Genomic DNA, 10,214 nt, shown 5'->3' on the forward strand with positions numbered 1-10,214 from the left:
GAGAGGAGAGGAGAGGAGAGGAGAGGAGAGGAGAGGAGAGAGGTGAGGCTAATGAAAATCTGGACACATGAACTCTTAATTTGGAAAAAAAAAAGAATCAAACCCAATTTCCATAGGCTTACAAGCACACATGCATCATGGGGATTAGTGAAAAACGTAATTGTCAGTGTACTGCCTTTGAGAGCTTTGCCAGATCCCATATCTTTGAGTGTTCTGATTTTCTTCTAGTTGGTGTCCCCGCCTGAGTCTCTCATGCAGCTAATTCCTGGACTGAATCAAAAGAAGAAAGCTTAATTTTAATGCCCTAGAGACTTTACAAGTGACTTTCGCACTGGAACAAACTTGGGACTATTTTAATATGGAAGAAAAGCAATTAACTTTCTCAGTAATGTTTTCACTTGCATGTTTGGTATTTAAATGAGTTCTCTGCACTTCACTTTGCTTTCTACTTGATTTGCCAATGAAATCTAATCTCAGTGTTAGTCACTTCACAAAGTCTTGTGGAGGAACTAACCTGAAGACAGATTTCACTCCTAGCTGAACCTACATAAGTCTGATGGAATGTGATACTCTGCCACTTTGCTACTCACCTGGTCAATAAACTGTAATCTCCTCTGAGGCTGCAGACAAGTTGAATGATTTTGAGAAAAACAAGTTGGTTTCAACACAGTATCTGTGTGCTACAGCAAACCTGTGTGCTTTTGGGCTCAGTAGTTTGTCATGCTTTAATCAGGTAGGCTTCCTCCAGCAATAAACGGTGATGCCATTTTACTGTTTGTGTAGTGTGGACTCCCAAATTTCCAAACAGGGCTGCGGCTTCTGCACGACTAGTAAGCCTGTGCTGTGTGCACCGTGACATGGGAGGCACCCTGAGCCTCTGTGAGTGCTAATGAGGAGGAAATACAATTCCTCGCACATCCTAGACTTCAGAACATGTCTTCATCTCTGCTGCTGGCTGCCAGTGAGGAACATGACTCTGCATCACGCCTCCGAAAAAGCAGGGTGTCAGGACACAGCTGGGAGACTCACATCATTACAGTCAAAGATAATGAGACGTTTCTAGCTCGGGCCTCTGGCACAGCCCAGTAGAAGGGTACCTGTGGTAATGTCAACCTTAGACATGAAAAAATATCATACCCAGAGAAAATCACAGTTGTGTTAAAAGTACATTTTTTTCCAAGTTTTGTGTTTCCCATTTGCCTTCTGTTTTCAGTATCCTGAAGGCATAGCAGTCTTCCTCCTTTCAAGAGGTTCTTCCTAGCTGCAGAGGCTAAGACTGTCTTTTTTTTTTTGTGAAGCTGGAAGTGAGGGGTGCTTGGAGAAAAGTGAAATTCCCCTAATTCAGCCACATGTCATGCCTCCTAAGTGCAGCCTGTGCCTACATTGCCCCAGCAGTCAGATGCCACCAGCTGTTTCCTGGCTGGCCCATCACTCCTGCCAAATCTCAATGCTGACAGTCAGTGGGTCCCCTGGGGCTTTTCATTATCCCTGTGTCCTTCTACCTGCAGCAGCTCACTTTCCCTTCTGGTTTGCAAAGTCCAGTCGTCCACCTCCACACCCCAGCCCTCCAGCTGCCACATCTCCTCCACTGCTGAGCCTCACTCGGCTGTCATGCTCAGGGCCTGTTCCTGAACCCTCAGGCCTCCTCAGCATGGGGTCTCCTTTCATTTGCTGAAATCTCTGGGCTGCCTCTCCTGTAAGTGCTGAATTGAATGCGTGCCTTTCCCGGGCAGATCTTGGCCATAGGTTCTTCCCCAGATATTCTTCTCAGAGAAGGATGGCTGCTTGTAGGGAGCTGATGGACTGACTGACACAGACCTTGTTTCTTCATCTCTCTCACAGCCCAGAGCAGCAGGCACACAACGGAACCCTTTACCACCCAGCAGCTCTTTGGTTGCAGCCATACAAAGTCTCAGTCCTGAGTTAGTAATGGTCCATGTGCATTATTTCTCTTGGTTAAGTCTCTGTCAGTTGTGGCTGTCAGGTATATACATGTGAAGACACTGCAGTTCTCAACTGAAAAGAGAAGTTGTGCATTGATGTCTGTACTCCATCCTGCTTCTGTGGGAATCATTTCCCTCATAATTGATGAATGACTCATTTATAATTAAACTGAGCACAGGGACAGCCCTTAGTTTGGTTTATTGTCTGCCATCTTCCTATTCAAGCAGCATAAAGGTGAAGGCAGGCAATGGCTCTATGGAAAAGATGTTAAAGCATATCTATCAAGTTCAAGCATTGCAAACATGCCTTGGGTGAGGAAGGGAACATTTTAACTGAACAGATCCCTTGAGGCAGAGGCATAGGAGGAGAGACGTGCCCCTAGGTGGAGATCCTTTTGGTGAGGGACATGCACTGGCCCATGGTCTTGTTTAAGCATTTGATCTTGCCTAAAAGAGCTGCAGAAGTATCCTGGCAGCTTCAGAGGTCAGAAAGGGTGTCCTGGAGCTGGGTTAACCTGCAAGGCTTCCCTTTATTTCTGGGCATCTGTCTGGAAATGCAGTAACTCCACCATTACATTTCGGACCACAAAAGACAAGTCTGTCTTTCCTTTTACCTTCAATTTTCTCTGGTGACCAGAGTGATTTCAGGACAACCAGCAAACTACAGATGCTCCATTTCCCAATGAAACAACAAGCCATAAAACAAGCTTGCTGGAACATTCTTGCAACTCCCAGCACATCCCTCAAGACTTGGGGAGTGACTGAGTGCTTCCATTCTAAACAGCAGGTACCACTTTGAATGCTGGTTATGCAGGGCATCAGCTGAGAGGAATGTCCTCTAGGGATCAGCATAAGCCAGTGTTCCTTGAGTGTGCTGCGCAAGTGATGAGGGGAGGAGCAGGCTCCCACAAGTTTGTAACAAAAGCCAAGAGAGAATATGATTTTCCAAGGCTGGAAGAACACCACTTCAAAGCAAAGGCTAAGTAACCGATGCTCCCATCTAGTGGTGAAACCGTACCCAATGGCTTAGACATGTCAGGCATCAACCTGAGCTTCCCAGGGGATAAGGAGTCGGATGGACTATGCCACAGGAAAGTGCCACCCCTGGGAACTTCTGCAGGGCTTTGCCCTCTGTCACAGACACCCATACACATTCAAAAGCTCAGGAGAAACCAACTAATAATTTCAGTTAAAACCAGAGCATTAAATAAAAAGATAACATTGGGATCAAGGGTTCTTTTAAGGCAAAGGAAGCGTGGAATAGCATTCTCAAAATTTAAGCAACATGCAGTGAGATGTAGGTGCCCACATTATCTTGGCTTTGGTTCCTAAAGCATGAAAGCCCCTTTCAAAATGTTATCCAAGGTTAGTAATTAGCAACACATTATGATTTGTGTTGTTGTTATGTTGATTACCATGTAATTAATATGTTAATGTTCTATTATGCTGCTGAAGTTATAATTATTGGCCAGAACAAAACCGCTTCTTTTTGTTTCTTTCTTAGTTTATATCTGAAAGCTTACAGTAAGAGGTGAACAATTACCATACGCTCAATTTGTGACATTATTGGGAGTCACCCCATGACACTACTGTAAATCACTTCACCAGGTCTGCTCAGTTCCTCCTAATATGCTTATTTTCAATTGTTATGCTTGGAAGCCGAGCAGATCAGCAGGAAAATGGTGCTGTTCTTCTCACTGTATCTTTTTTTTTAAAGGCACAGCTGCTGCCTACAGGATATACCCAGAAGCAAAATTCATTAATGATGCTGAGTCCATACTTTGTCACAAGAATGAGCTGTACAATTGGGAAAGAAATTTAAAATATCATCTCTTGTTAGACTGTAATTGCCGCTGTTCTGTTTTGACTTCACTGCCCTTTTTTACTATACGTACATATAATAATGCAAATAGCAAAATAGTTCTAACACCAGTCTCATTTAGTCACTTTCCAGCAACATATTACCCCATTTTTCAGAGCCATTTTGCCACAGGTAGCATCTCAATCCAATGCCACCTGTGATAGGGCTTAACATGAGCCAGAGGACAGGACACCCCTTGAGAGGATGGACTGCTCTGGACTCCATGTCTGCTGTAGGTGAACAACAGAAAGGCAGCTCTTCTGACAAGCAGAAGAACCCACAATCAACAGAAAAAGCTTGGCTTGCATTTCACTGGAGCCCACAATCAAGAACCAACTACAAATTTATTTGTTAACCTGAGTAGGAAGGAGAGGGAACAACATGGACAATGCTTGGCTAGATGTTAGCTGAATATCTAAACTGCTCTCTCCAAAAAGCTAATCCAGTATTGGCAAGCCATGAATTTAATGACTTGGTACAAGATCCAAACTGAACCCACAGAATGGCTTATGACAGGTTTGCTAATGAAGGCTTCTGTGTTTATTGATAGGGATGAAATTAATCCAGTACTAGTCAATCTTTGAGACAAAATCAACAAGAATTAATTCAGGTTGATTGAAATTAAGCAAAAAGCACTGCTAAAACTATCGGGATGATGCAAGTGTTGCTAAAATACATTTCCAATCAAAACATAACTGGGAGTGTATGAATCTTACGTGGAGGTTATGCACCTGTAAATGAAGGGAGAGTCTGCAGCAAATGAATGAGAACCCACAAACCCAGCAGGTGGCTGTCACAAGAAGTTATGCTGCCAGGGTAGAGGAAAAATCACTCTGCAAAATGAGAGCAATGCAAAAGAATGCACCGGTAGCAAAGAAACCAGAGATGCTGCTTAGTGAAGATGGAGGTTAAGGAAAGCAATGACCGCACCAGAACTAATGGCACCTTGTCAGTAAGGTACCAGGTGTTACTGGTAGAGATTATTCCTAGGATGAAGTGCTACTGCAAAATCCAATCAGAATTCCAACGTACCAGTCAAAATAATGCTTGCAAAAGTCCATAAGCACTCACAGCCCGCAAACCTTGCACAGGTGTCAACCAGAGATTTTTTGATAAAAGACAGAACCATTTATCATCATGTTAAGTGTGTCCATAAGCACACTGCATGCACAAACACATATGGACTCAATTTTCAGGTTGTATAAAACTGCCGTTCCTGTACTAAAATTCCAAGAGCTTCAGGTGGCCAGGATATAACGTGGTGCAAATCTGCATCATGCTCCACACAGCTAAGAAAGGAACAAGTGCATCATCAGAGTGAAATATTTTCATCCTGTTCTTTCAGTTTAGGATAACCCTAAGAAATTGGCAGCAAGATGTGCTACTGTTGTTCCATGTTCAACTTTAAAAGATATTAGGGATGGCAATTTATCTTGCCAAGTTTTTACCTTACCTTTCAGAAGTCTTGGTAACACTAAGATCTGTTAAAGATTGGGTTTCAATGGGATGCTGGCAGGAATCCACGTTCATCGAAATGAGGTAACTAATATAAATTCAGATGGATTCATCCAAGCAATGACTTGTGGCTCTGTTACTGTAGGTAGGGCAGTGAGTGGTTTATGTATGCAGCTCTTCCACCCTTACAGTAATAACCTACGCACAGATTGAAAGAGAGATGTATGCAATTGTGTTCAGCTGTGAGGGTTTCCATCAATATGTGTGTGGGAGGAAAGTGATTGTGGAATCTCATCATACGTTACCCATGCTGGCTGTATTGCAAAACCATCTGAAAAAACCAATCTATAAATATTTTTATTCCTATTTGAATAATGTGGTTTGTCATTAAACACCAGGGCTGAAATACATACTCCAAGCAAATTTTAATTTTATATTAATTTATCTTATTATTATTTTACCACTGCTAGGAAAGGGGAGGATGTAAAGGATCCAGAAGGGGTGATACAATAAACATATTTTGATTCATTTCAGCACAAAATTAATATTACTGGTGACAGAGAATAATCAGTAAATAAAGTGACCTTGAGACCACCAATTGCATGACGCATTAAAAAGAGAGAAGACATGACAAAAATGACAGGGCATTTGACTGTTTATTTTCACCTCCCCTGCATTCCCCTGTCAAAGGATGAAGAACAGAAAAGCATAGCATCTGTGCTAAGGAAACATCTATGAGCATTAATTAATTATAATGCTAGTCCTCTGTGTGCTGGATGTGGTGTCACTCTCTCACACTTTACTTGTTCCGCTATCATCAGCTCAATTATTTGAGATGCTTCTCGGCAGGTGTATGTGATGCGTACTTTCAAAAGCTTCTTTGTGATGAAATATTCTCAATGGCTTAATGCACCTTCCCTTATGCCATAGGCTGTTAAAAGCCCAGACACATAGCCGGTTCAAAAACCCCTCAGTAACATTCACACTGACAATACAGCAAGAGCCAGCCACAATGACAAGAAAATTTGTGTCTTCTCTATTGAGGCCAAACAAACCACTCAAAAGCATACCACAGCCTAAGTGGGTTGAAGTCTCTCTACAACCACCTGAAGGGAGGTTGTAGAGAGGTGGGGGCTCAGTTTCTTCTCTCAAGTAACAAGCCACAGGACAAGAGGAAATGGCCTCAAGTTGCACCAGGGGAGGTTTAGATTGGATATTAGGAAACATTTCTTCACCGAAAGGGTTGTCAAACATTGAAACAGGCTGTCCAGGGAAGCACTGTAATCGCTGTCCCTGGAGGTATTTAAAAGACAGGTAGACGTCATGCTTAGGGACATGGCTTAGTGGTGGTTTTGGCTGTGTTAGGTTGATAGTTGGACGTGATGATTTTAAAGGTCCCTTCCAACCTAGATGATTCTATGACTCTGTGAAGTCTATCCTTGCCTCATCCTCCAGCTTTAGCGTGCGGAGTGTGAGGTCAGGATGGGAGCACTTGGAAAAGAGCAGCCTCCTCTCCTTGTCACTGTGTCTGTGGGAGAGAGTACACACTTGGCACAAGTTGGCAGGCTCTGAGGCCACACCACTGGCTTGCAGCAGCCTGCTGAATAACAGCAACCACTAAGATCAACAGGAGGACATTGCATGGTGCTTGGGGTCCTATTTTATCCTGTGTGTCAGAAAAAAATCTCTGTCCCTTGGGTCAGGTGAGATCTTTAGCTCTTGAAGAGATTTCCCTGTGCCTTTGTCCTGCTGCAGCCAAATATAAGTCTTAAAGCAAGGGCATGTCAATCCATAACTACTGGTGTTGCAAATCCATCCTTGGTACCTGGATGCATGTGTTTCATTTACAAAAACAAAAATACTCCCCATACCTAGAATGAAAAAAAAAAAAAAAGATGCCTCCATTAGTGTTGTCACATTGGGCATATGTTATGTGTTCAGACACCAGGTTTTACAGCTGACTTCCACAAAGGCAGGTGACGCTGCACAGTACTGGGAGATGGAGCCCCCTTCATTTGTTTCACTCATACCTCATTAAAATCCTACCTTTCCCCATCCACTGCTAGAGACCAATCTTCAATTCTACAAAAGGATGAGAAAACTGTACATGAGAAAACTGGCTACAGATATTCAGGAAGCCCCTTGCCAAATGTTGCTCTATTTAACCACAATGCAATGTATATGCTTTACAGATGTGGAATATAATTAATGGGGAATATTACCTGTCTCCATTTTTAAAGCTGTTGTTTCAAGATGATGTCACAAACAGACAATACTCCCTGGCTAAATTATACTCCCACAGCAACAGGGAGGGAAGAAATTTAGGGCTATTTACTACACAAGCCCAGGTCCCATTGGTTCATTTTGCAGTAGAAACGATGTACAAGTAGGTTAGCTTGTGCTCAGACCTTTGTCTTATTTACAGTTCTTTTGTAGTCTTATTTTCATATATTATGGGGCAGTCAGACTAAAAACATGTTGTTGTTATAGCCATGTACAATCTGTTCTTTCTGCTTTGTGAATGTTTACTTTATAAGGTTGTTTGTCAGAAAGACAGAGGACAAATAGGAGAAGCCCATTTTATATTGCTAAAACTAAATTCAGACCTGATAGAGACACACAAAAGTGGTGCCACAGTTCTTCCAGTTAGGTGTTTCATCCTGCCTCTGAGTTTGATCCTGCCTCCATAGAAAAAAATAGCAAATTCCCATTGATCTCAGGGTTAGAGAGCAGGGCTTGACTTCAAAACATCAGCTGAACAGCTCTCTGGTGAGTGGTGACATTTCTGACCCTAAAACCTTTTATTAGGATGGTATGCTGTAAGAGACTTCGCTTTTTAAAGAGTTTGCTGGCTTGTTTCATACTTAATGAACTTGCTGTGCGATCATAACGTTCCTGCTGCTAAGGGTGGTAGCCCATGAATGACATACATCTCCACAAATTCCCATCAGGAAGTGTAAATGCTCCTTTATAATGCAGGTATATTTACAACTACTCCCATCCTGTTTGACACTCACTAGGCTTCTCTGTTTGTATTCCAACAGGATTTATGTGCTTCTACATTATTTAAATCTCAGTGTGCTCCTGCATCATCTCTGGTGCCAGGTACTTGGTCACATTTCCTTCGTCTTACAAGCGCACAGGCGCATGACTTCATTGATACCAGGATCTCCCATAGTCCCAGAAGTTACAGTCACTCTTTTCCCAAACTCTACCTGCTGTGGTTTTACTTTGGGTTTACAACTTTCTTCTTCTGGGACCAGGTAATAGCGGGAGCAAGAGGGCATTGCTGGAGTTGAGGAAAGCAATCACTCTTTGCTTTAGCAAATACAAGAAATATATAAATCTAAATGGAATAGGACTATCAACTCAAACTTACCATACTCTTTCCTTACCACTCTGAAGCTTTCTTTGTCTTTAGATCAAAGCCTTGCTTTGCCTTCCTTTCCCTTCCCTTCTCTTCCCTTCTAGCCAGTCTATCAGCTCTTGCTTCCAGGGTTTTTTCCTCCTTCTCCCAATGGCTGGTAAAAGATCCCAACCTTAGCAACACTTCCCGCTGACTTGACCTGCTCAGACTTTGGTAACAGACTCCAATAATTGTCCACTTATTTAAGGTATAGCAGCCAGTTATTAGCCCAAGAGGATTTCCATGTAATGGAGAAACACAGATGTTCAGCATTTCCCTCTTATTAGGTGTGTGTCACTGCTCCTTTAGCCTTCCTCTGGTGGGCAGATGGGCCAAATGGTCCAAGGGCTGCAGCAATCTGATACAGATATGTATTCATGGTCCCTGATGAGAAACAGAATAAACTTTATATAGAGGCCCCAAATTGATACCATTGTTTGTTGCAAATTTCCCAGATGTTATGATTCAAATGTTTTCATGATGGAGGGAAAACCAGCACTTTCCCTGCAGTCAGAGGAACTCAAGGGTTTCCAATTATGGTCACACACTCAGTCTTATTAGCACAAAATTTAATTTGCGTTAATCAGACTGAGGTGGGTAGAGCGCGAAATTAACTTGACTTTCATTTTGCATCATACAGTAAACCAACTTGGAATAACTGAAGAAATCTGAGCTGTGAATGACGGATGAGATGAAAAAAAAAAAAAAAAAGAGAATAAACAGTGTTGTGTAATCGTCACTGTACCAAAAGAGACACAATATTCAATTCAGTTGTTTGGAGAAATTTTTTACTTCCCTGGCAAATCAAAGGGCAAGGTCATGTTGCCCTCAGCTGCACCCATATTTTGTCACTGAAGCTGAGAACAGAGTTTGGACCCAAACATTTTTCTTTAGCATCCCCTCTATTCTGAGAGCTATATATGCTCAGTCGATCTTGCCAACAATTTTTCAAACTCTTATTTTTGCCAGTAAATTACAATTTAATGAAAATAGAAACACATTAGTTTCAATGACATTTTCATTCGCAGTTCAAGACTCTTGTTCAAAATCCAGTGGGAAAGCGAAGCATTTACTAGAGGCAAGCCAGAAGCCACAAAGTGTCCAACTGGGATACGGGTTTCAAGTGCCTGTTCCTAGTGAGGAAGTGCAAGAACATATACCTGAAATCTTCCACATCCCAGAGAAGTACGCTGATGACTGGCTCTTCTGGAAGTGTGTTTTTCCTTGAACTTATTCAAAAGGCTTTTGTTTCATCTCAAAGAAGAACAAAGTCTTGACATTTTCATTTCTTTTCTTTTTTCAAACCAGAACTCTATTTTCCAGCCAAGGCTAACACTAATTCCCTTTTCCCAACTCTCTGCTACCTTTCCTGCGTGGCTAAAATAAATGTTTGGGAGATGGAAGCTGCCCCATACACTGGAACAACAACTGCCTCCACCTGAGCCATTTCCTTATAAACAACAGGAAAAATAAAACAATGCTTCTCAAACATTGACCTCCAACTTTTTCAATTAGATTTTTGCACTTCTTCTCCCCCCCCCCCCCCCCC

General features: G+C 42.3%; 1 protein-coding gene across 1 annotated transcript in view; it reads left to right on the forward strand.

Moving 5' to 3' along the window:
• The window catches only part of ST6GAL2 (ST6 beta-galactosamide alpha-2,6-sialyltranferase 2), a 177,540-nt gene that overhangs the window by 110,010 nt on the left and 57,316 nt on the right, over positions 1-10,214 (forward strand). The window lies entirely within an intron of this gene.

This window comes from Calidris pugnax, unplaced genomic scaffold (genome assembly GCF_001431845.1).
Source record: "Calidris pugnax isolate Ruff unplaced genomic scaffold, ASM143184v1 scaffold318, whole genome shotgun sequence".
Classification (NCBI taxonomy): Eukaryota; Metazoa; Chordata; class Aves; order Charadriiformes; family Scolopacidae; genus Calidris; species Calidris pugnax.